The sequence below is a fragment of the Leptinotarsa decemlineata genome, unplaced genomic scaffold (genome assembly GCF_025532065.1).
Source record: "Leptinotarsa decemlineata unplaced genomic scaffold, Ldec_3_MD MMD2_tig00026361_RagTag_RagTag, whole genome shotgun sequence".
NCBI classification, from domain to species: Eukaryota; Metazoa; Arthropoda; class Insecta; order Coleoptera; family Chrysomelidae; genus Leptinotarsa; species Leptinotarsa decemlineata.
The window spans coordinates 5,137,493-5,165,418 of NW_027412704.1; the positions used below are offsets into that span (position 1 = coordinate 5,137,493).

Consider the following 27,926-nt stretch of genomic DNA (forward strand, 5'->3'; position numbering starts at 1 on the left):
ATTCTAATATGAATTGTCCGAATAAATAAATGTCCGGAAACACTTCGTTTCCAATATACAGGATGTTGAAGTTTTATTTTTATTTTCGTTTTTTTCAAATAACTTTTGAAATACGGAACTTAATTAAAATAAACTTGGTAATAGGAGGTTTTTGAGGTGTCGAATTCGAACCTGATGTTCTTATAGCTCTTACTCGTAGGGGGCGCCACCTACACGTCTTTCTCTTTTCTAAAGATTCATAACTTTTCTGGGCGTACTTCTAGCTAGCACATTTTTCAGTAAAAAAATCGATTCCTCTATCATATCTACGTAAATAAGCTACCTTTGTTACTAGTCGCTGTAAGCAACCGTTTTCTAAATATTTGGACTTGAAAACTTCAAGTCGATTATTTGATAATCGATGCATGTTGAAGTAATTACGTTTTGAATTTGACGTTTTACTCGTTTGAAGAGGTCATTACTGTTGGGTACGTTCCTTTATGACATCCTTAAGCAAAATAGTTATTTTTGTATCAAGGGTGCATAATCAATATTTGTTTTAATAAAATTTGCAAGAAATGTCAACATTTTATTTCAGGAAATTTTGAATATGTAGAATGAACTAAAATAAACGAAACTAAATTGTATTCAAATAAATTGTTGGAAGTGTCCACCTTCAGTGAAGATACGGACAGTCAGTCGTCTAGTCATTGAATCTCGTACCCGCTCAAAAATTATTGGTGTGTTTCTTATTGTTTCACAGGCGTCTACTATTCGGTTTCTTAGATATTCCTCGTTCACTACTGGAGTAGTGAACGAGGAAGAACTAGTGACTTCAAATGTCCCCAAAAATAAAAATCTGTCGGGTTTAGATCTGGGGACCTTGGTGCCAACGCCTGGTTAGGTTCTTCTACACCCCTACCGATCCATCTTTTTGGATAGACTGTGTTAAGGAATTCCCTGGCTACAACGCTAAAATGCATAAACCACATGCGAATACGAATTTCTAATGGTATATTCTGAAAGAGTCCCGGCAATTCATTTTCAAAAAAGTGTCTGTAAGTTATGCCATTCAGTCGGAGCGGAAGAAAGAAAGGACCTATCAAGTAATTATCAATTATTGCCGCCCATACATTTACAGAAAATTGATACTGATAATGCCTTTCACTAACTGCGTGCGGATTTTCGAGAGCCCAAACATGGTTGTTATGAAAGTTTGTGATAGCATTTCGGGAGAAGTTTGCCTCGCCCGTGAGGATTGAGGATTTCCAGCCAATTTTCTCAAAAACCATTGACACATAGTAATGCGTTGGGGAAAGTCTCGTGGTTGAATATGGTATAGATAAAACTGTTGATCGTGGATAATTCTCCAAACTGTGGACTGAATAGAATTGACAGCTTCAGTAATTACTCCTGTGTTTGTTTGTGGATTCTCCTCGAGAGCGTTCAAAACAGCTTCTTCCAATTCTGGGGTTCGGACTGCTCGTGGTCTTCCAATAATATCAGCTGCCCTCTTAAAGCTACCTGTTTCTGCCAAACTGAAGGCAGTACTCGATTAGGAAATCGCTTCTGGTAAAAACATCTTGCTTCGCGCGCATTGCCATCCGCAAGGCCATAAACGAAATGCATATCGGCTAAATGAGCATTATTGTTTAAATAATCCATTTTTTCAAAATAAGTGTTTTCTACTTCTACTTACGGAAACTTCGACAAAACGTCTAACAGTCACAAAATATGTAATTACCAAAACTACTCACAAACGTCAAATTCATTTCCAAAGCATCCTTGTGAAAAATGCAAAATATCCGTAATAACTTCAACATACATCGATTATCAAATAATCGAATTGAAGTTTTCAAGTCCAAATATTTAGAAAACGGTTGCTTACAGCGACTAGTAACAAAGGTAACTTATTTACGTAGATATGATAGAGGAATCGATTTTTTTACTGAAAAATGTGCTAGAAGTACGCCCAAAAAAGTTATGAATCTTTAGAAAAGAGAAGGATGTGTAGGTGGCGCCCCTTACGAGTAAGAGCTATAAGAACATCAGGTTCGAATTCGACACCTCAAAAACCTCCTATTACCAAGTTTCGTTTAATTAAGTTCAGAATTTCAAAAGTTATTTGAAAAAAACGAAAATAAAAATAAAACTTCAACATCCTGTATCTTGGAAACGAAGCGTTTCCGGATATTCATTTATTTGAACAATTTATATTAGAATATTGTGAGGAATCACCTCCTGAAGTTCGTCAAAGTACTTTTGAATCACCCTGTATAAGTAATTACATTACACTAGCAATGAATATGAGAAGAAATAAAATAAACAATATACGAAGAACCGATTACCAATAATGATAAAAATAGATTCCACATAGTTTTTAAATCTAAGGTAACCTCAGTTTTTCAATATCATTGCAACAACTGTTGAAGGATCTGACAATTCTGCATGAAGAAGGGTTTATATTTCAATTTAATTTTCTAAAAGGGGTAGCAGAGAGATAATGGTTTCGCAAGTATCTGCAAAGTGTATTCAATGAAATTTTCATCATCAACTTTGGACAATCGATACGATTATTGAAAATTACATTAACATATCTCACATTTTTTCCTATCTGTAAGAGAAAACAGAAAATATTTTTAAAAACCGGACGAAGATTTTCATTAACTATAGAAATGTCTGTTCTACGGGCTAACTGTTCAACGAATTTATTTTGAACACTTTTTATCCTCTGTTGGTGAATCATATACATAGATGCAAGATTGAAACGATAATATAAAGGGTACTTCCTAACTACGGTACCAAACTTCAGAGGTATTTATAAAACCTTATTTCTTTATTCAAATTTTTTTTCTGAATATAGAAATAAGATGTTTCCATTAGAAAGTGTAAATACTTGAATTTGATCTGATTGAATAGAAAAATTCAGTATTTAAACAATATCATAAATACCCTCACACCGATTTGGTACAGTCATTCAAAGTGATAAGGAACTGAAAATACAACTTCTTCGTCGCTTGTGTTCTCATCATATCTAGCTTCGTTTTGGAGATGAAAATTGAAGCTACTTTGAATATCATGAACACCGGCTCTCTTTGGAGACCTGCTGACAGTGATAGTGTTGTCATATCAGGGAAAGTCAGAGTTCTCAATTAGCAGTGATTCCATCATGAGGAGCTAGGAGGAGTTGTCCTCCTAGGTCATCGTCCATCTTGTTCTTTCCAGGAAGATGGACAGGTCACTAGGAGACATCTCCTTCATATCGGCAGGTGTCGGCCAAGACTCGCCGAACACACACTCTCTTATTGTCGAACACTCACATATGATATGCCTGAGAGTTTCATATTCCTGTTCACACATCCTGCATAGAGGTGTGTCCACTAGCCCCATATTATGGAGGTGTTTCCTTAGTTGACAGTGGCCAGTCAGATAAACTAATGGTAAGGGTAGACTTTTCCTGGTCATCGCCAGATATTTCTCCGATGCCAGCTTCCCAGGGTCGCTCAAGGTGATTCTGGCAAGATTATATCCTTTGATTTCATCTCATCTCTTTAGGGATTTAGCATGGTTGTAACGTTTGGCTAGTTCAGCGATTGTCGACGTCATCAGGCCCTATCTACCGAGGCTTTGGCTAAATCTTGGTGGCATTCTAGTACTAGTACCGAGGTAACACGTTGTCTGTTCAAGGCTTATAGGGCTTGTCTGCTATGAGTGCAGATTGTTATGTTTTTGCCAGACATTTTTTTCCTGTTTGAGGTACCAGCCAGTTCTGTTTGAACCACGCTGGTATTTTTTCTCATTCCCCACTTGATCCTTAGGCTTAGTAATCTGTAATACACTCCACATCCTGAGCCTTCTATGATTTTTGAGCCATCTGTTTATATGCGTATTGTGCATTTGTGGCATCTGACTCTGTGTTTTGTTTCATTTGTATTTTTTAGGGTTCATTAAATACAAAGTGGAGGTGAACGCTTATGTACTCCGGGGTATATCTCTTCCTCTCTATAGGTTTTCTTGGCCTTTGCTTCCGTACAACGTATTTTGCCAGACTCCAGAGTATTTGTATAAATCTAATCAACGAAATGTCGTATTGCAAATCGGTGTCTATCAGATTATAACAAATATAAAACAGTATGGAAAGTTCGGGTATGAAGGCCGCCGTAGTTTGGCTGGCTTCTTTGGAAGTTTATTCATCTTGATGATTCGTCAATGACTGGTGATTCCTAGTCCGTAGGTTGTATTTATGGTGACTCACGTAGTCCGTCTCTCCTGTTGATGTGTTGCTATTGGCCCAAGTGTTATTGCTTGTTAATGGCGTAAATATTCCCGCCGTACCTGTTAGCGGGTTGTTATTGGTAACGGTACCGATACTTGACTCTGGCAATGATACTTTGGCTAATAGTAACTCATCAACAAGAGAGGAGGGCCACCTGAGTCAACATAAATACAACCTACGAACTAGAAATCACCGCAAAAGTCTTAACCAATTTATCAGTAATGGCATTTTTCCTGCCTTTTTTCCATATCATCCGAAATGGAGGCGTTAGAGCCAAGAAACGAAATCCAACAATTAAATTTTTTGGCGAATATTTCCAAAACAATCACTGATATTCTTGATCCGTGAAGAGATTATTCCATTTCCCCAAGATAGGAAACTTTTGCCCAATTTGACCAACCTTGTAGGTTTTACCGTTTTCGAGTAGTGGAATTAGCTGAAAAAACGGCCTGCATAATGGATAGGTACGTACTTTACTGAAGTTTCGGAGTTTCAAAAGTGTATGACTGGATGTTCTAAAGGGTCGTGGAGTCCTGATGGAGTTATTCCACGTACATTCTCAAGAGACCACGAGATAATTTCGGTGGGGCAACGAGTCAAAACTTGTATCTGAGTTACTGAAAAATTTTAACTTGAACTAGATGAAACCGAAAAACAGAAAAGTTTTCAACTGATGACGATACTAGGGAAAATAAAGAATCTGAGCCCAATAAGTGATCAATTGAACAATAATCCCGAATTTGCACATCTATTAATTCCTAAAAATTCCAGGAAGTTGAGTTTTGAACCTTTGTCTTTCAAATGCAATAAATACGTCATAATCGTGGTTGAACTGGTGCTCTCCGGAAAAGATGGTTCGCAAATGTTGAATTGGTCTTCCCACTTAAAAAGCTACTAAATTTCATTAGTTCGGACTTCCATTGTCTGATATTATATGAAATGAATTGAAATCCCTGAAATAACTGAAAAATGAATAGCTGAAAATAACAATTATATTAAGCAAAAAAACTTGAAATGAAATAATTGTGAAATAAAATACAAGTAAAAATAGATCAATTGAACAAAAATAAAAATTAAATAGTTGAGAGATTCCAAGCCATGTTGCTTGACGACGTTTCGATTCTTGGTATCCACAATCATCTCCGGGTGATGACTGGACTGATTTCTATCAGACTATTTATGGGTTATTCGAGTACTTTCACTTTCCCCGCTTTCCTTTTTCCGCTTCACTGGTTCAGTGGGAGATGACCGTTTGGCGGAAGTTGGCCATTTTTCACTTGATAATGGGTTTCCATATGCTAGCTTGGCTGAATACGTTGTTGGACAACATGTATGGGGATTCTTTGAATTGGTGGGTCCAAACATGGTCTGTTTTTCCTGATTTGCTGGTTTCCCCTCTCTGTGTGTTTCTTGTGCTCGGAAATGCGAATATTTCATGGCCTCCTAGTTTCACCAATATAGGATTTTCCACACTCACAGGGTATCCGATAAATGCAATCCTTGAAATCGCAGTCCGCGTTTGGTGGCCTGGTTTTCTTGAGGGTGCTACGGATAGTGTTTCCGGATCTGAAGCAGGTTCTGATGTTGTACGTGGAATCAATTCTTCTTATCATTTCCAATAATTCTCTGATGTAGGAAAGTGCAAGCACTGGTTGTGACGGATTCTCTTCTTTGCGAGGCTCGTGCTGTCTTTCAGCCAAAGTCTGTTCTACCATCGTTTTGGAGTAGCCATTCCGTTGAAGATCATTTTTGATGATGTCTAGTTCCTTCTCGAGACCTTCCTTCGTGTTACAGATCCCGAAAGCACGGTCTAATAGAGTCTTGATGATTTCTCCTTTAGTCAACTGATGGTGGTTGAATTCGTGGTTCAGATACTGTCGGTATACAGATGTTTCCCATCTAGTGTCAGTCCCCTTCACCAATACGTCTAAGAATGGAAATTCGTTGTGGATTTCCTTCTCCATTATGGAAGTGAAAGTGTTGATGTGTTTCAGGAAGGCGTCTAGTTCAGTATTACTGAAACACCATGAAACATTGTCAGTCACCTTCAAACAAACGTAAAATGCTACTTCTATGGCCTTTTGTTCTTTTGTAAAAGGTTCTTTCGGTTTGTCCGATATAGAATTTTGGACAAGAACCTCAAGTCAACTTGTATACTCCTAATGTATCCGACACTAGAATTATCTTCAGTGTTTTTGATGAAATCACTCAAATTATCATTTGTTCTGTAGGCTACTTCCAATTCTTTGTATTTTCGAAAGTAAGTTGGAGTTACAAAATGTTAAGTATCATTTTTTGAAACTGCATAGACCTGTTTCAGAGTTATTTCGGAGATTTTCTTAAGAAGAATTGAGTCAACAATATCCACCTTGTTACCGTTGTTGACAGCAATATGTTCTATGGGAATCAGTTTTCTTTGGAAACTGCTTTCTGGAAGTGAAATATTGAATAGTCTGTGAATCATACTACATAATCCTGCTTCTCATCTCGAAGTGTGTTTCTGAATACGTTATAATAGATTTCCGTCAAATATCGATTAGTTATATCATAATGCTAATTAGATACAACTCTTTACCACAGCAGATTCTAAAGATCACATTAAAGAAAATATGCACAACATCAATCATGAATGTTGACGCTGAACCTCCAATGAAACTTAAAAGAAATATAATGAAAACAAAAATGGAAAGTTAAGTGCTATTAGACACGAAAACTCCTTCTCTTATCTTTCAAGAAAGCTTTGTTGTCGCAACGTGGCTCTTCGTGACCGTGGTGCTTTTCCAGTTATTTCTATCGATCGGGGTTGATCGTTCAAGATTCCATAAAGGCGAAGTAAGTCTTTGGATTTTATCGGCCTTTTCGGTTTATATAATGCAAAATTTCAGTATAACGTCGTCAACTTGAATTGATTATCGCCTCTACCGATGAGGGTGAATCAGATAAGTTGACTGCTCCAACAGCAAAGTGAACCTTCATTCAAAAGTGGTGTAAAGTAAAAAAAAAATAGAGTAGTTTTCAACTATTAGATAACGTCTTTAAGGAAATGGCTGGACTAAGAAATTCAAGACCCAGTGACACTTACGCCCTGATGACTTCGACAATTGCAGAACTAGCCGAACATCACACGCATGTTCAATTTCTAAAGAGATGGAATGGAATCAAAAGATGTAGTCTTGCGAGGATCACTCTGGACGACTCTGGGAAACTGGCGCCGAATAAATATATGGCGATGGCCAGGAAAAACCTACGCTGAGAGTAGAATTTCTGACTGGCCACCTTCAACACCTCCATATTATGGGGCTATTGGACACACCTCTCTGCAGGATGTGTGAACAGGAAGATGAAAATGTCAGGCATGTCTTATGAGAGTGTCGAGAGTTATCATGGATAAGAGAATGTGTGTTGTGTGTTCGGCGAGTCTTGGCCTGCACCTGCCGATATAAAGAAGATGTCTCCCAGAGACCTGTCCACCTTCCTGGAAAGGACGATGGCCTAGGAAGACAACTCCTTGGGAGGGTGTACAATGGGTCATATGTGGACTGAGTAATGTGGACCTACACTCACCCTCCCTACTCTACAGATACTATAGAACCTCGCCCGCGAAAGCCTGGAACATTTTGTCAGTAGCTAGGAAAGTGTCAAATTTATTTCTTCGAACTGAGCAATAGCTGAATACTATACATCACAAAAAGTTGACAGGTTTGAACTTTCCAAATGAAATGCACGAATTATTTTAAGTTCGAAACAGACATCTCAGTCAGGAAAGTAAATTTTCCTTGAATAAATAAACAGTATTTTGTTTTTTTTGTGATCGTCATCCTGAGTTACTCTACTGTTTGAGTTTCTAAGAGTGGTTATGATTTTCATGAATACAAAAAACTGATTTTCTCCGCTCTAAAGTAATATATGTAACTCGAACACCTAATAATATCAATAATTTTTCAATAATGAAGTTTATTCACTAAAACCAAAGTAAGTATTCTTCAAACGACTTTTCTTGTGGAGGGCTGAATATTTTATAGTTTTTTGTGTTTACAACCTTCCACATCACGATGCCAGATGTGGTGAAGTGTTGAAACGCATAGTGAACAAACTGACAGAAGAAAAGAAAGTAAAGGCTGTGTGCAAATAAGTGTGAGTGAGAGGATCCATGTAATGTGAAATGCCTTTTACACGTGAACAAATTAATGATATCAAAACTTCAATCAAACAATCCATTACGGAACTTTTTACTGACGACAAATTTGTTTCAACACTTGCCGAAAAAGTGTCACAAAAACTGAAGGTAAAAGAAGCACTAGAAAACATTTGTGACCTTCACAAAGAAATTGAACAACTGAGAAACCAAAACAAACAACTACAATTACAGCACAATATACAGGATGTTGGAAAACTGAATTCTGAGGATTCAACTCAACAAATTGTAAATGAACTATGTGAGAGGCAAAAAAGGGCAGCAAACATTGTAGTTCTCAATATTAATGAATCTAAACATAAAAAACATGCAAATAGAATAACAGATGATAATGAGACCATAAAAAATTTACTTGAAAATGTTGCGGTAGATGCCTCAAACATCCGTGTATATAGCTTAGGCAAATTTGATCAGAACAAAAATAGACCTGTCAAAGTATGTTTTCCTTCATCGGAAGAAGCCTTAACAGTGTTGAAAAACAAGAAATTAGTTAAAGTCAATAGTGTCAAAATTTTTGCAAATCAAACGAAGTCTCAGAGAGAATATTTCTCAGATTTAAAAGCCTTCTCCAACATGCTTATTGCTACACCAGGATAGTATCCATTGATCTCTTCCATTTTTAATTTTCAAGTTTGGATTACCCAATAGACAAAAATATATCAAAAGTCATAAGTACGTAGATGCTATGCAAATTCTATGAGCTTCTGTGAATGGGACTTTTATCACGGTTTATAGGTCTCCTTCCACATTTTTTGCTTGTTGCCATGTACGGATACCAACAAAATTCTCACTTATTCCGTAGCTATTCTCTACGGCACGTTGATCAACACAGGGCTTCTCTGACCTATGAAACCAAATGGGAGGAGCACGTTTTTGTAGAGGGCTATTACAGTCCGCTTATTTAATGTATTATTGGAATCCTCACACCTTTCTTCATAAATCTCAGACTTTAACTTTTCCGTTGTCTCGTTTTCAGGTCGTTTCAAACATTTTTGCAAAGTTGAATATGATAGTGGCCATTCCCGAACATTACAGAATGTTTATTGAGTACATCAAAGATTTTCATTAGGTATCGATCAAGTCCACCAAAAATTTGACTTGTCTTTTATCAGTTCAGAGAATAATTAACTGATACACACCCTGTACAGAGATTCAGATTCATCAGATAACTAGAATATGTTTCGTGAGGCTCTTTATTGCCGCAATAACTGAACGTTGGCCGTGTTCCAGGTTTTATGGCGCTCCACGATGCCGATGAGATGCGGGAGGACCACCGGGAGGCTGACAGGGAAACAGTGAAATGCTGAAAAAAGGCAGCCACGTGGGCTGAGCTCACCCGCACTGGCGGCGCTGTCTCTCCGAAAAGGTAAGTGAAAAAGAAACAGCAAAATTTCACCTTTCGAACGTTTCTCCAATATAATCCATCAATATCCATTCATCTTTCATCCTTCTCTGTAGCCAAATCAACAAAATCATAAATATTAGGTTAGGTTAGGTTAGGTCCAAAGCGAGGTGAGGTTAGGTTAGGTTAGGTTAGGTTAGGTTAGGTGCAAAGCGAGTGAGACCCTATTTCATCGCTAATGAGGTAGTCGAATAGTCAAGGTGCAATATTCCCATCTTGATACCCTCGACAACCTTCCCATATGAGGGTTTTTGCACGTCAGCTACACCTGACGATGCCTTAGATTCAACCGTGCAGGACTTTTTCGCTTCTGGTTTTGGTGAATCTTTAGTTAAGCGCAAACGTTTTCTAACCTGCTCATGGGGGGTTTGTTCCTCCAGCTGAGACAGATTCTGCGTACGCCGCTCAAGAATTTGGTGCAAGGCGGTATCATAAGGTACCCCGCTCTTGAGAAGATGACTCAGTCGTTTCCTGGCTGCACCACCAAACCTTCTTTTAGGTTCAGTTATTGAAAGAGTAGTTGAAGAGTTGAGCAGCTATTCTCTGTAGACTCAGCGTCAGAAAAAATTTTAATGTTTACTCTGTCCATAAAAGTCCCACGAGTAGTTAGGGAAAGACGGTCAATCACGACAGAGCCCGACATTACCGTGACAAGGCGATGCTACGACAAGACGGCGCCCGGTATCTCGAAGGTTCCGTAGAGACAGCTGATAGGCTCAGTGTCATTAATAATCGCGGCACGGATACACACACCTTGGGTTTAAGCCATGCATCGTTGGGATGCCATTCAGTTGGGAAATATCAGAAACATAAGTGATTCTGTCCTTCCTGTATCCAGCGGGGCTACGTGGAAGCAGGCATCCAATGGCCAGTTTGCTCAACCCCCTCATCTCAAGCCAATGCACTCGCCAAAAACAGCATGCACAGTGGTTCAGTTAGTGAAAGATAAAGAAGGACAGCCAACCCGCCAATCATGAATATTACTATAGTTCTAACCCAACACCAGACCGTTATTTTTAACACATTGACACGTGTTTCATTCACCAAGTGATCACCTTCAAGAGGAAGATTAAACACATGTTGGAGTGTTGAAAATAACGATTTGGTGTTGGGATAAATCTCCAGTAATATTCATTACTACACCAAAGGTTCCAAACATTGCATTACAAGGAAAGTTTTTGCTTTCTATTTCTGCATCTTTATAAAAAAATGTAGGTAATTGATTTCAAAATAAACTCGTACAAAGATGTGTGGATCATGCAAACAAGTAACTTTCAAGCACAAACTGGAAAAAACCTTTCGAAACAACTACTTTCAAATAAACATGCTATGATGAAATGCTACCGAAATAAATATGATATTTGTTGCCCTTGCAAAGGAGGGTGCTGCAAGCAGCTTCATCGGACCAGAACTTGTCATTGACATCGCCTTAGGCTTTGCCAAACACTGAACACCTGGATGGCAAGAAAATGTATGGACTTCTGGCAGAATCTTTCAGGACTGGCTCACTCCAAGGCGTTTATTCACTCTACGAAGCTTGATACCAAACAGTTGTTGGACTACAGTAGGGATGAACTACGATGTCTAACAGGCCTTCTTACAGGTCACTGTCATTTGATTTATCATATGCAGAGACTCATAGTGTCGGAAGACAGTGTGTGTCGCCTCTGTTTTGAAAATGATGAAACAGCAGAGCACATACTTTGTGCCTGTCACGCTGGGGACCGAATGAGGTTTTTAGAGTTCGGCAAAGCCGTACTCTGAAAATCATCTGACCTGAAAGACCACTTACCATACAAACTAATCGGATTCGTTAAGAAACTGGGTTTATTTGGTCGAGTGTGAATAGGTGTAAGCCATAATAAACCCTTGCGAGTTGCGGTGGGGGGTTGAATAGACCCACTCACTTTGGACCTAACCTAACCCTACACAAAAACGGATTGTTAGATTGATATTCAACATGAAGCCACATGATTCTTGCAGGGATATTTTCAAGAGTAAACAGTTTGCTGCATTAACATATACATATGAATGTTGCTTGTATATGTTTCAACATTTTTACATTTTCATTTATACATATGTGTGTATATATATTTATATTTCAGGGACCTACGTGTATGTTTATGTGTATTTAATGTAAATGTACATGTTCGTTTGTTTCTTCACACATTTATTATCAAATCTGCATTAACAGTCCTAATTGTATATTAACTTTTGTTTTTTTTATCATGTACACTTTGGATAATCATTTTATCAAGTATTAAATGACATGTTCGATACCATGTAGTTGGTCTATGAATGAATAAATTTCTTTCTTCTTTCTTTCTATCATTGTACCACACGACAGAAAAAATACTGTCGAAATAACTACTTTCATATGAACATTGAAATATACAATAAACAAATAACCAAACAGAAACGATTTTTTTCTTCTAGAACAAATTATGGTGCAACTTTTTTTGAGTCTAGCTGCTTTTGTTTTGATACTAGTTCAGATCAGACTGAGACTTGTGTTGACTTTTGAAGACTTCTGTATAAATAAGTTTTCAATGCAGTTACGCCTCTTGCGGTACAGTTGATATTTTCCGAATTTCCAAATTGACTATCAGACTTCCATTCCTCGAGTTAGATCATAACAACTATCTGAAGCCCTATACAAATAATGAGTTTTTCATCAAATTCCTCAACCTTCATCTACAAATTCAAAAGATATCCCTCTCACGAATCGACTACGATCTGGTAGCAACTATGACTCCCAAAGGATATTATTATCATAAAATCATCAAAGTTCCACAACTCTTTCACTTAATCAGTTACAGTGTGAATTGGTAACAATCATGAAAGTTCTACGAAGTTATCATCTAAACATAACTTCACAATCACACAAAGCTGTTGATACTGTTTAAAATTTCAACCGTTTTGCCCTCATACTGTCTTAAATCATCAACTTTGATATTTTTGTGTTCCAAAGATGATATCTTTGAGAATCGTTAGTTTTCAATATTTTCACACCTCATCCTCCAGTTCACAAAAGATTTTCTTTTCCTACTCCAAGTCGGTTAGACTCTCCACTGATAACAACTATGAAAGTTAAACGAAGTTATTATCCAAGCATAGCTCAACTCCACAAAGCTGCTGGTATCGTTCAAAATTCCATTTCCTCTCTCCCAAACTTTCCTTTCAACTTTGACGTGTAGCAGAGATGGTGTCTAGGGAGTTTCTAGGCCCACTTGGGCCAACGAGTACGAAGCTACCAACTTTGAATCGAATCATTGTGAACTCTACACGTGTTTTCGACTGACGGCCTTCCTAATTCGAAACATTAATACACTGCAACTCGCCGTATGAATATTTAGGTCTAGAATTAATTAGTTTCGGAACTGCTGGGGTTACGGAAACAGTTGTCTTGGGTACATGCCCCGAGATACACCCCTGGAGTTCGAATTGGTGCAACTCGTTTCGGAGTTTGAGGTTAACTGTAGGTAAGATCAAAAATCAACATTATTACTTCACATTTCAGAAGTAACCACAATTTTCGTTGGATATTTTGAACAGACTTTTCAAAACTTGACACATTCTATCAAAAAAAAAACGTGTGCGTCTCGGTGAGCCCGACAAAAGTGAAAATTAAAACTAATCTGAGTTGAACTATTCAATTTTGTGTATATTAATATGATAATGTAAGGAAAGGTTATTTATCAATGGAATATTTTATTGATTATATTGTGTATGTATATATATTATACCTACCATAAGCCAATTGTTCCTTTTATAGGATTGAATAATGATACTCATAATGTACATGAGTATCATCATTTTTAAGTCACGTTTCTCATAATAAGAGCATATTACCTGTTTGCTGGTTAGATTTTTATAATACTGTGAACAGTATATGTCTAACGCACACTGAACACTGAGCTTCTGTCCGACGAGAGAGGAGGAACCTGCCTTTCGCTGTCGTATGCGTGAGAGAAAGGGAAGCCAGACGTGACATTACGCGTTAGGTAGCGAAGCGGTTTACCCTCTCATAAGAAGTTACCACTACAAAAATATTCAATATTTTTTGGTGCCAATTTGAGAACTGAATTGTATAAATAAATTTATAAATCATGCTTTCTCATATTGGAATTAATTTAATATCAAACTGAGGATCGAAATGAAATTTGTGAGCGGTCACGGTAGATGTGAAATATCAATAATGATATTTTGTTACCCCTGAGATGATTATTGAAATATTCATAAAAAATATGTGTTTAAAACATATCAGGGAAAATTTTTATGTGGCTAGTTATTGCAATATATTACTGATGATCTTAAATTATGAATATCAAATCATAAATTCAACCATCATTTGGAAATCAATTGAATAATCAGTTTTCTGATATTCATGTTGATAACAAATGAGAAATACAATTTTGTCAGTCTTTATGAAAATAATTTATCGAATATGTTTATATGATCGTTATGTTATGAGATAACATATATACATGTTCTTCACGATTGAAATATTTGCTGAAACATTGAACATCGTAAATTCGCGTTATATTAGAACATTTTCTTCGAATTTATGGAAATATGAATTTTTTTCATCGATAAAAATCTGTATTTCTGCTGATTAATTTCAGGCATTGTTGAGATTTTATTTCCGCATACAGAAAAATAAACATATATTTGTAGGAGGAAGTAAACAATCCAGAATAAATTTTTGTTGAGTACATATTGAGGGTGTCATCTCAAGAATGCAAAAAATTTCAATTCTGTCTAAAGCACATTTTTTTCAGGCTTCAAATATATTCAGTATTATAAATTGCATCGCGAACACATATTATATGAGACCAAAAATATTTGAAGAACATTATTCGTAACTCCCCAAGTATGAATAAATTTGAAAATATGAATAGACTTATTTGTAATGAATGAATCGAAGAAATGTATATAGAAGTGTAAAATTGTGAAATCTTTTTGCAAAGCGCTTTCGACTTCCATCATCATCGGTGCTCACTCGCCAGGTAACAGAAAGTATCGAAATATGAGAACAGTACATTTGTAAAATCAAATTTGATTTGTGGAAAACTAATCAGACTGAAAACCAACGAAATACTTATTGAAGATTCAGGGCATGTGTCTCGATCAACATGTGATGTGAATTCATTTGTAACAAATCACAAGTTGTCCTTTATTCACTTGTGATAAGTCACAGTTGTCCTTCATTTACTTGTGACAAGTCACAAGTTGTCCTTCATTCACTTATGACAAGTCACACGTTGTCCATCATTCACTTGTGACAAGTCACAAGTTGTCTTTCATTCACTTGTGACAAGTCACAAGTTCGAAGGTCGTCGTGGTTTGGAGCTGCATCTTAACGTTTCGCTGGCTTCTTCAGAGGTTTATTCATCTTGATGGCTCACCGATGAGCTATCAAGATGAATAAACCCCTGAAGAAGCCAGTCACTCGTGGTGGCGAATCGTTAGGATACCGTTCCAAAACACGACGGCGTTCAAACCCGAATGAAGATTGTAGCAATGAAAATCACGACCGCGAAAGCCTTAATCATTTCATAGGTTACAAGTTGTCCTACATTTACTTCTGACAAGTCACAATTTGTCATTCATTCAATTGTTACAAGTCACAAGTTGTCCTTCATTTACTTGTAACAAGTCACAAGTTTTCCTCCACGCACAAGTGACAAATCACAAGTTGTCCTTCATTCACTTGTGACAAGTCACAAGTTCGAAGGCCGTCGTGGTTTGGAGCTGCATCCTAACGTTTCGCTGGATTCTTCTGACAAGTCACAAGTTGTCTTTCATTCAATGGTAACAAGTCACAAGTTGTCCTTCATTTACTTGTAACAAGTCACAAGTTTTCCTTCATACACTTGTGACAAGTCACAAGTTGTCCTTCATGCACTTGTGACAAGTCACAAGTTGTCCTTCTATTACACAAATAGAGTTTCACAAATATACTGTTCTCATATACCTTTTTCGGAAACATGCTATCTTGAAGTATTTTGGATGTAATTGAGATATCTTTGGATTCGACGTGTACGTACACTGAACGTCCAAAATATATACTTGTAGGATATGTTAGGTAATAAACATTCTGCGAGATCATTAACAATATCGTCCGTAATGATGTACCTTTCAATGATAATCCATGAGAGTTGATTCAAAGTCAACACGAGTTTATTAGTTTGCCGGGTAAATCGCTTTGGACTCTTAAAGGAACATCTCGACGTTCTAGTGGTTTCTCTCGCTATCCCAAAGTAAAAAACGTAATTACGGTCATAATTCAACTGCTTCTAGACGAAGAAAATTTCAGAGCGGGCCATTTCATGCCAAATTACATGGCGACGATAATTTCATTAGGTGCTATACAGCCTTGCTCAAAGGAACTCTTTTCTATGATGACTAAATAAAAAAATGCAGTAGCGATTTGTGTCTTCTGCTTGTCGAATGCGGTGATGAGGTGGAAGTTGTGAATTTTTTACAGTGGTGTACTATTCTGACTCAATCAGTGGCGATCTAAAAGTTGAGGACAAGGGAGCACACCATAATAAGGCGCCAAAATTCAATAAAGAGGTGAATTGTCTGTAATTGGAAACTGGAATGTCTTGGAAGTCATCTAATAACCCAGGTTGGCAAGGTCCTTTGAGAATTAGTTAACGTACTAGTTCAGGGATCAAAATAGTATTTTTGAATAAAAATGGGTCGACAGGATGAGCATCTTCATCTACGAAAAGTTAAATACTTACAAAAGTGAAATATCAATTATAAAATTTTCCACACAAAATGTTTTTCCACCTTCATTATCAGCATAAATCTTATCAAAATCATCTTGTTCTTAAGTACTATCACTATCCAAATCCGAATTATAACCTTCTTCCGTAAATGTTAAATTAGCAGAACCTACTGATAAATTGGAATTTGTCTTACTATATCGGTTGATGTGGATGGAACATGAAGAAATATTGACTCCGTACTGACCGTATTCTCCGTACTGTCAGGTTTATTTGGAACCGATTCCTCTACACAACTTTGAGTTTGAATTATTTGTTCTTTCGTTTCTCTGTAAATGTACAAGTTTCCATAATGAATGCGATTTCGGATCTTCAACAGAAAATTAAAAACTTACGAATTGAAAGTTATACAAAATTTTTATTTTGTTTGAGAAAGTGATGTTGCAGCATATTTTAACTTCTTCTTTTCGCGTGACTTTCGATAATCCGCCCTGGACAATTTTATCTTTTTCTCCATAATCAATAAAATCCACAAACTGTTTATTCGTCAAAGTAACAATAACAAACCAGACTGCCACTACTGCCTACTACTGCCACGTGTACCATGCCGACATACAATCAGTTTCCAATCTCTTAGAAAATGATCACATTCGCAGGAGACTGCGAGCGATATGGGATTCACAACAGATCGAGGTCGAGGTATTGAAAGCGACTGTTGCCACGTTTATTGGTTTTCTGTGTTATGTACCTAACAACATATTTGTGAAATCGAAAGGACGCTAAGAACAACATTCCGCAAAGGGCGGTGGGCATCTGTATCTGTTGAGTAGGAAGGGGGAGTGTAATCCCACAGCACTTAGGCCACATGTGATCCATTGAACATCCTCCAGAGGAGTTGTCCTCCTAGGTCATCGTCCATCCTGTCCTTTTCAGGAAGGTGGACATCTCCTTCATATGGGCAGGTGTAGGCCAAGACTCGCTGAACACACACACTCCCTTATTGACGATAACTCCGGGCACTCCGGGCACATAGGACATGACAGTCTCATCTTCCTGTTCACACATCCTGCATAGAGGTGTTTCCACTAGCCCCATATCATGGAGGTGTTTCCTTACTTGACAGTGGCCAGTCAAAAATCCTACTGTTAAGCGTAGATTTTTCCTGGTCATCGGCAGATATTTCTTCGGAGCCAGCTTCCAAGGTCGCCCAGGGTGATACTAGCAAGATTGCATCCTTTGATTCCATCCCATATCTTCAGAGATTGAGCATGGCTGTAACATTTGGCTAATTCTGCGATTGTCGAAGTCATCAGGCCGTAGGTGCCACTGGGTCCTGAAATTCTTAGTCCAGCCGCTTCCTTGGCTAAAGAGTCGGCAATGCAAATACCTTTACTCCTTTCGTGCCCTTTGAGTCACCTCAGGATAATGTTATTATCTACCGAGGCTTTGCGTAAATCTTGGTGGCACTCTAGTACTAACCCTAAGGTAACACGTTATCTGTTCAAGACTTATAGAAGTTGTCTGCTGTCAGTGCAGATTGTTTTCGCCAGAAATTCCTTTCCTGGTTATTTCTTTTGTGACGATTGAGATACCATCCAGTTCTGTTGGAACCACGCTGGTATTTTTTCCCATTTCCTACTCAATTCTTAGGCTTAGTGACCTGGAGTACTCTCCACATCCTGAACTTTCTTTGGTTTTTGAGCCGTCTGTATATATGCGTATTACATTTGTAGCATCTGACTTTGTGATCTGTTTTATTCGTATTTTGTAGGGTTTATTAGACACAAACCTGAGTTCAATTGCTTCACTGGTTGCCTGCAGCAGAGATTGCGCAGTAAGCGCTTCTTGCCATAGGTTCAGCCTCAATTGTCCAATTCCTACTTCGAGGTTCACACCAGCCGTGCGCAATTGTAAAATGGCCATCGTAATTAATTCAATTGCAGCGGTTGGTGTTGTTCTCATGGCTCTTGTGATGTTTAAACAAGCCAGTCGCTGTATTTGATATAATTTTTGAATAGCCGTTGCTTGTAGAACTTTCGGTCCCCATGCAATGGCTCCGTACGTTAACATAGGTCTTATTATTGCAGTGTAGATCCAGGTGACCACACGGGGTGAAAGACCCCATGCGCGTTCCACTGTCCTCCGGCATTGTTCATAAGCCATATATGATCTTTTTGCTCTACTCTGTAGATGAGAGTTCCATGTTAGCTTCCTTTCGAAGATAGTACCAAGTGATTTCACCTCTTCAGAGAAGTTTAATTTGCTTTTGAAGATTTCGGAAGGTTTTAATCCCGATAAACTTCTTTTCTTAGTGGAAAGTGCTAGGGTGTATTTTACCGAATGATAATTTTAAAATACTAGCAGTAGAGGGATGCAATGAAACACCACTAACAAGTTACCCAGCTAGGTCAGTGGTCGTAGGTTCGATTATTAATAAAATAAAATGGTTGTTTTTTCTCGCGCCACCTAATTTTGGCCAAAAAAAAGGAAACCGCCTTGATAACTAAGGAACCCCCTACTGTATTATATCAGTAAAATTTCAATTATAAATAATCTCAAATATGTCTTTATACAAATATCTGGAAAAAAGATTCAACTTCAGCACTAGGGAAATATCGGATGGTAAAGAAATATTCAACATTAGTTTACACAAACATGTATATTTGTATGGAAAAGCACAATACTAAAGGTACAGTACCCCGACAGAATCTTAAATTAATTGTTATTGAACTCCCACAATCTGGGCTGAAAAACTATTAGTATCAGAACTACTGATGCAAAGCAAATAATATTGACAGTTGTGAATGTAGGGGATGCTGATTTGTGACGTCACTTCAGAGTACCCAAATAATGATAATAATCTTACTGAATAATAATCAACATATAAATGAATATCCCAGAAACATTTGAATAAATATCTAAAGAAATATCTTAGCTCTTTGAACACCCTCCTTCCGGGGTATTAGGGTTGCTACGATGGCTGCAGTCAGCTCCGAAAGAGTCTAGGACGGTCTTCAGTCGGTGACAGTGATGACAGGTCGATTAAAATACCAGAGGTGACACTCTACTTCCGCGTTCAGCGAAATAGTCGGCCTTGAATAAAGGTAATTCCGAACGGAATACCTATGGTATTTCTATGGCCAAAATCCACCACATCTCAGCAAGAAAATAGCCAGAGCTTCGAATATGAATCGCACAGGGATAAAGATCTCAACTATAAACAACGCTCAGTGGCGTACCCGATATATTTTCCTTTTAATATTGACATGGAGCTAGTGCAAAATTCGCCCGTAACAAAAGGACCATCTGCCCCCCTTGCCACCCGTGGCGCCGCTAGTGGATTCGATACACTTCAAATAGAATACATGAGTCACATTTAGCACTATCAAATCCGTTTGATATCAGTACTGATAATCGGTCTCAGCCAAACATCAGTCGAATAACTTGCGGTCGGTTGTAATCTCATTTGTGCGTAAAAATAACGATAGAAAGGCAAGAAAATAACCAGTGAATTGGATTGAGTGCATCCCTTACGACTAGAAAGGCCAAAAATAGATGCAAAGTACTGCATCACAAAGTATAAGGTCTTTCAACTGGGACTTCCGAGCTTTGGCAATTGATAACGGCCATCTTGTTGAAGCTAGTTGTCATTTATTCAGTACGTTTTGCCAAATCATATGAACGGATATAGCATTCAACAACACGTACGGTGGCCTAATTGGTCGTAACGAGAGGACTATTCGCAAAGTGGTGGTTGAATTTGTCCTCTGGTTCAGTAAAGAATCTAACAATACATGTACGTCAAAGAAATGTGTGCAGGAGAGTATGAGAGTGTGCTGGAGAATCCGACACAGTCGACCCAGGAATTGAAAGTAAACGACCAGGCACATCGACGTATGTTCGCTGAATGGGCTGTGGAGCAGTTGGCAACTAAACCTAATTTTCGAAAAATCATCTTCAGCGATGTGGCCAATTTCAGAATGACTGAGTACGTAAACAAACAAAATTGTCGAATTTGGGACCATAAAACATTTTGAGGTTTTCTGCCTTGTAACTCAATGCCAATATCAGCTGGACTGACAGACTCAAATAACATAACAGACGACTTCGAAGGATTTATGACTCAATTATGTTTCTTAAATTTGGAGCAGGTCTTCATTTATTTTCTGTTATGATTTTACTATTGTATTCGGTTCAAAAAAGTAGTAAAAGTTGGATGTTATATGCGTATTTTAGGAAATTTGAGAAATAACATGTGTAAATGATGTGGATCAAAGGACCGAGAATCTAACCTTGTGCTACACTACGTGATATAGATCTACTTTCAGACGACTTTCATTAGAAAGTTGTTTCGATAACTCTTTCACCTCCGCAATTTCTAATGAAAGCTCAATGCGACACACTTTGTGTATACATCTTATCCCCTCGAGACAAAACCAATTCTCGAGAAAGCGATCCCAGTAAATTGCGAAAAACTACCTATTCTCTTGCTTGCCGATACGTTTCGTTTGACCCGTATACAAAATGTCTATGCAGACGAGAAGCGGTTCCGCAGCATAATATTGATCAGCAGAGAGTCTGGCCCGACGAAAATCATTGCGAAGGGCGGGGAAGTCGACCCGTTTGATTCGATTGTTTCACGAAATTATCAGTATTTAGAAAAGTTCGGGAACATCACACACAGTGAGCCAATATTTTTTTTGAAATGGCATGAAACTATTATTTTTTAAAGTGAATCAGTGATACAGAATGTTTCGTTGGAGCATGGCCGATTCAAGGAGTGTTTCCTGTTGATGGACCGTCACTATATATTACTACAGATTCAAATAATACAAAAATTTTAATATGAATTCAAGTTTTATTTCATGACCTTGGCTTAGGAATATTTTCCATAAAAATACTGAATTTTGAGTACCTAACCCAATTATGAAAGTCTTACTTCATTATATGTCATGAAACTGGCCCCTATACCTGATGCAGACACTGTTTTCATAGACGAAACACAAGCACTACAGTAATTTCCTTGATGCACTCTGAGAGCGGTGCCCCAAAACGATGAGCAGCCACAGTTCTGATATACAGGATGTTTGGTAGCTGGGTGCAAACCTTTGAAGGGATGCTACACTAGCCCATGTAGAACATCTTCATACAAACATTTTCATTTTCTAGTGCGTTTTTGATTTTTAAGGGAACTTTTACGATTTTTAGTACAAAAACCCAAAATTGGTCAATTAAATGCTAATAACTTCGAATCTTAACAGAAATGTCCGGTTTTTTAAATTTATTTTAGTAGTCTTATGTGTCCTCAATCGTACTAAAGTAGTTAGAAGCACCATTGTGTCCAAAAAAGTTATGTACAGAGCATTTAAACTTTACAAAAAAAGGAAGAAAATAAAAAATCTGACCTTTGATGCCAATTAAAAAAATAAATAAAATACATTCAGGTGTTCAGACACCTTTGAAAACATGCTTATTTATTGCTTTTTCGTTTGAGGTATCATTTACCTAGCTAAGTCTTGAACTTTTTCAATTAGGGTACCTGAACCAGTTAAAGGTCGTAAATATGGATATTTGAAAAATTAAAAAAAAAAAGTAATTTAAATGAAATTCAGCTCAAAAACCTTTAATAAACGAAAATCCCAAAGCAATATGCGATATTACTTTTAGACTTACATAGAATGATAAGAAACTTAGCCCAACTTGAAAGAAGAGAAAACTGAACAAAGGCCGGTGCCGGTGGCATTTTACAACAAAGAATTTGACCTGAAGCTAGTCAGTAATTGGAATGCATTCTGTTGTTATGATTTAGACCTCATTAGGGTACCTGAACCAGTTAAAGGTCGTAAATATGGATTTTTGTGGAATTAAAGAAAACAATTTTTGTGCTGTAAAAATTTATTGTTGGTGTTCAAAATGTCCTCCACCATTGCGTATACACTTTCTACAAGGATTTCTTACTTCAGTTGTGGTTACTTTCATTTGCATTTCCTGTTTCATGATTTCAAAGGCTGCCTCTATTCGCTGAAGTAATTCTTCTCTCGTGGTGATTTATGTTGTGTATACGAGTTCTTTCACCCGACCCCACACAAAAAAATCCAACGGAGTCAGGTCGGGCGATCTGGCAGGCCAGGGGATGGGTCCGTCTCTCCCTATCCAGTTGCCAGGAAAACAGCGGTTCAGGTGTTCGCGGACGCTTACAGCCCAATGTGCTGGGCATCCATCTTGCTGAAATGTGATCGGCCTGTCCGTGTCCAATATTGGCACTTCGGCATCATAGAGTAACATTGGCAAGTCGTTTATGATGAATTCGAGGTAATTTTGTCCATTTAAATTGTCAGGCAAAATGTGTGGGCCAACCAATGTGCGTCCGATGACCCCAACCCACACATTTATTGAAAATTATCTTTGGAAAGAAATCTGAAACAAAAATGCAATAAAATTAGTTAATTTAGGTAATTAAACACGTGTTGAACATGGGTAATGAAATAATAATAATAAAAATCATTTACTTACTTGTTTTTTCCAATTTGGATTGCTGTCCTTATCAGCCCATTCATGAAGGTTGTGGAAGAAAGTAATTCCTTCCCTGGAGAACTTTGATTCGTCAGTCCAGAGGATGGACTTTAAGAACCACGCGTCGTCAATATCTGCGTTAAGCAAAAAACAGCAGAACCGTATCCGTCTCGACGGATCCGTTTCCTCCAAGCCTTGCACACCCGTGCCGTGAAATGGATATTTCTTTTCGTCGTGCATCGTACTCTACACTTTCCATATCGAAATGTTTAAATCTCCCGCTACAACTCAGATGCTGGTGGTAGGATCCGCTTCGAAGGCTGCGAGAATTTGCTCCTCAACATTGACATTATGTCTTCCTGGATTTACTGCAGGTTCAGCATGATGAATACCAGATTCAGATAGTCTACGATATGTGTTGGAAAACACACGGACGTTAGGCACCCTGCAATAAAATAACTAATTTTTAACGTCTTTTGAAGGTGAAAATGGCAAAATTTAACTACCGCTACAATTAGAAATTAATTTACCTGCGGTTCGGGTAACGTTCTTGGTACAAACGTCGTGCCAGAGATGCGTTACCATCAGCTCTGCCATACATAAAAATGATATCGGCTTTTTTTGGGAAAGAAAGTTTTCGGCTTTCTACTACTCCATCCATTTTTTTGTATCAGCTGGAGTAGTAGAAAGCCAAAAACTTTCTTTCCCAAAAATTAATCACTCCTAAAAATATAACCCTTTCAAATCGATATCGGCTTGTTCATGACTCGTAAACTCAACAAAAAGTTCGATCGTCCAAAATAAACAACACCTGCAGGAGCGAAAGGCTACAACTGAACACGGTGAATTACAAAAATGGGAAACACAAAACCAACGTCTACTCGCAACTCGAAAGGGCAAAGCAGTGACTACAGAACTTGTTTGGCCAACCAAACCGACCCGGCGAGGGGTCCAAGATAATTACTCAACTCAGGTACCTAAAAATTGATAAACTCAAAAGCAAGTTTATGGCCCTAGCATAAGGTCTAAATCATAACAACAGAATGCATTCCAATTAATGACTAGCTTCAGGTCAAATTCTTTGTTGTAAAATGCCACCGGCACCGGCCTTTGTTCAGTTTTCTCTTCTTTCAAGTTGGGCTAAGTTTCTTATCATTCCATGTAAGTCTAAAAATAATATCGCATATTGCTTTAGGATTTTCGTTCAAAGGTTTTTGAGCTGAATTTCATTTAAATTACTTTTTTTTAAATTTTTCAAATATCCATATTTATGACCTTTAACTGGTTCAGGTACCCTAATTAAAAAAGTTTAAGACTTAGCTAGGTAAATGATACCTCAAACGAAAGAGCAATAACTAAGCATGTTTTTAAAGGTGTCTGAACACCGGTATGTATTTTTAATTGGCATCAAAGGTCAGGTTTTTTATTTTCTTTCTTTTTTTGTAAAGTTCAAATGCTCTGTACATAAGCACACAATGGTGCTTCAAACTACTTTAGTACGATTGAGGACATATAAGACTACTAAAATAAATTTAAAAAATCGGACATTTCTGTTAAGATTCGAAGTTATTAGCATTTAATTGACCAATTTTGGGTTTTTGTACTAAAAATCATAAAAGTTCCCTTAAAAATCAAAAACGCGCTAGAAAATAAAAATGTTTGTATGAAAATGTTCTACTTGGGCTAGTGTATCACCCCCTCAAAGGTTTGCACCCAGCTACCAAGCACCCTGTATATCGCTTTTCGTGGAATCAAATGTGCCAAGCCGCTTGAACACCTCAGGTAAAAAGAACTATAAAAAAGAGACAAATCAAAGACTAACAAGGTTGCAAGTGATGTTTGGGTCTCCAGTCAGGCGGATGGCTCTTTTCTGGATGGAATCCAGCAGCTTCAGGGTATGCTTAGGGGCGAAGCTCCATCATGTGAACAATTTTTCAAGGAAGGTCTGTTCCAAGCTTTTGAGAAGCAGCCTTCGCAAGTCCAACGATATGATTGTGCCAAGACATATTGGTGTCTATTTTAACCCCCAACAAACTTATCGACGTAGAAAGCGGAATTGTCGGTTCTGACATTAATATATCCGGTTCGGAGATATTTATCTTTATGGAAAAAATCGATTCCTGGATTTTTGTGGCATTGAAGATATGGAAGAAATGAGTGCTCAGTCTTTCAATCAAAGTCAAAATGGGGCTCATGAGAAGATAAAGACGGGTGTCTAATCCCGAAATTTCGAGATCTTTACGAAATACCAGAGGAAGTCGTTGTTTCCAGTATGTATCTGAAAGGAAGTTTTGTGTTTGATCTACACATCTTTGTTGAGATTATTCATCACAGTTGATTCATCTCTTCCTTCATTTCCAAGTTTGCCACATTTTTGTTGGAGGATGATAGAGTAGAAAACCCAAAAGCTTTTTTTTTAAACCTCCTAAAAATATTCCCTTGATATTGTTTATGCTCCTTCTATCTGTTTTTTTTTTCTAATACATAATGTTTTCTGAGATACATTTCGGCGAAAAAAACTACTTTCTCATATCGTGTCGATGTGTATTATATTTAGATAACGAATAGCAAATCCTCTTGAAACTCAAGCAGTAACCATTGAATGTTGCGGTAATCAAGAACTTATCCATGCTTTGCTGCTCCAAAGTGCGATCGAACTACACTTCACAAACTCAAAGGCTTCCTGATGATGTCAATATTGAATTCTGAAGGGCGCTATTGTTTCCGTCAACCACAAATTCCCAAGAAGTTCTTCGTCTCGCAGTAGGTGGTTTAATTAACTACGTATAAACACAAGAACTGCCTTGAAGTGACACAAAGAATTTGAAATCATGGCTCGATACAATATTCCTGGCTTCGAGAAACTTTGTCAAAGGTGTACTTCAGTTTTAACAGGTGTATATTATTACGAAGTTTGCTGAATGAAATACACATTTCTTTGAGGCATTACGATTCCAAAATGTTCTAACAATAGTGAAGAAATTCCATTGAACATAAAGGATTGAAATGCTTTATTCATGTGCAATCAATGGGTTAGGAAATCCTTAAAAAGAAGAGGAGAATATTTCGTTACAACAAATTGTGAAAACCAGTTACACAACTGTCAAGTAGGGTATGCCGCAAAGTTCATATTCAAAGCCCTCGTTCGGTGTTACTTATGATATTGGTCTTCAAAAGTGAATCATTGAAAGTTGAAAAAAAAGTATGGAGTGGTTTTTCAAGAATAGTCCCAAATGTAATGTGAAGATATCACTATTATTTTAAGGAATGATGATACCCAGCTCTGGAATCATGATGATGTGAAGAAAGTGAAATTGACAATCATGCTATTCATGAAAAATGGAAGCCATGAATATTTTGAAAAAAATTACATACGTACAGTTACAGTTGAATGAATTATTCATCACACATATTTGAATTGGAAATACATTTTTTTAACAGTTTATAGCTTTCTACTACTTCCTCTTTATATAAAAATGTGAAACACTTTCAAAGAATCAGAAAACAATAAACCCTTTACAGAAATGTGTTAAAATATCTAAAGACTGTCCTGATTTAGTCAATGCTTTATCATACAACAAATTATCAGAGCATGTTTCAAAAAATGTCCTAAACAATTTTTAATTGAAAGATGCTCTTAATGAGACGATCAGGCACTATGATGAGTATTCGTAAATCCCCTGTTATTTGTCTGTCATGCACATAAAACACAATTAACTGAGCAGCATCGTTTATAATATTTTGTAATATCATTTTGTATTATATATTATGGATATTTAATCATTTACAGTTCAATTTTATTGTTTACTATTACTGTAGATGAACAACTAGTCAGGCACTATAATAAGTACATGTAAATTTACTATATACATGTTACAATATTACAAGATGCTATCAAAGAGTCGATCAAGAACTATGATAAGTATTTGTGATTCCTTACACAATTAACTGAGCATCATCGTATATAATATTTTATACATATATATTAATTATGGATATTTAATGGAATTTTATTAGTTCGGACTTCTATTGTCTGATATTTTATAAAATGATTTGAAATCCCTGAAAAAACTAAAAAAGAAAAATTGAAAATAAATAGCTGAAAATAACAATTACTAAAAAACCTGAAATGCGTACTTTCACTTTCGCCGCTTTCCTTTTTCTGTTTTACTGGTTCAGTGGGAGATGACCGTTTGGCGGGAGTTGGCCATTTTTCGCTTGATGATGGGTTTCTATATGTTGCGTATCTCGACGCTATCGCTAGCTTGTCTCAATACATTGTTGGACAACATGTATGCAGCTTCTTTGAATTTCCTCCTGAACCAATGTTCCTCTCTGGGTATGATCTCAGCTTCGGACCACTCGATGTTATCTTGATGGGTCCTAACATGCTCTGCTATTCCTGATTTGCTGGTGCATCCTCGCTTTGTATGTTTCATGTGCTCGGCAATGCGAGCATTCAATGACCTCTTACTTTCACTGATATGGGATTTTCCGCACTCGAAGGGTATCCGGTAAATGCCTCTTCTTGGAATCGCAGTCCGCGTTTGGTGGCCTGGTTTTCGTGAGGCTGCTACAGATAGTGTTTCCGGATCTAAAGCAGGTTCTAATGTTGTACTTGGAACCAATTCAACTTATCCGTTCCGAGAGTCCTCTGATAAAGCAGTGGTTGTGACAGCTTCTCTTCCTTGCCAGGCCCATGCTGTCTTTCATCCGAAGTCTGTTCTACCGTCGCTTTGGAGTAGGCATTCCGTTGAAAATTATTTTTGATGATGTCTAGTTCCTTCTCGAGACCTTCCTTCCTATTACAGAGCTCGAAAGCAC

General features: G+C 37.5%; 1 protein-coding gene across 19 annotated transcripts in view; it reads left to right on the forward strand.

Annotated features, from left to right (window-relative positions):
- pHCl-1 (pH-sensitive chloride channel 1) overlaps window positions 1-27,926 on the forward strand; it is a 212,294-nt gene that overhangs the window by 62,389 nt on the left and 121,979 nt on the right. For all 19 annotated transcript variants that reach the window (XR_012467962.1, XM_074184953.1, XM_023164538.2 and 16 more), the window contains one exon: window positions 9,681-9,816. The gene's annotated coding sequence lies outside the window, so the exon portion shown is untranslated. The remainder of the gene's footprint in view (window positions 1-9,680; window positions 9,817-27,926) is intronic.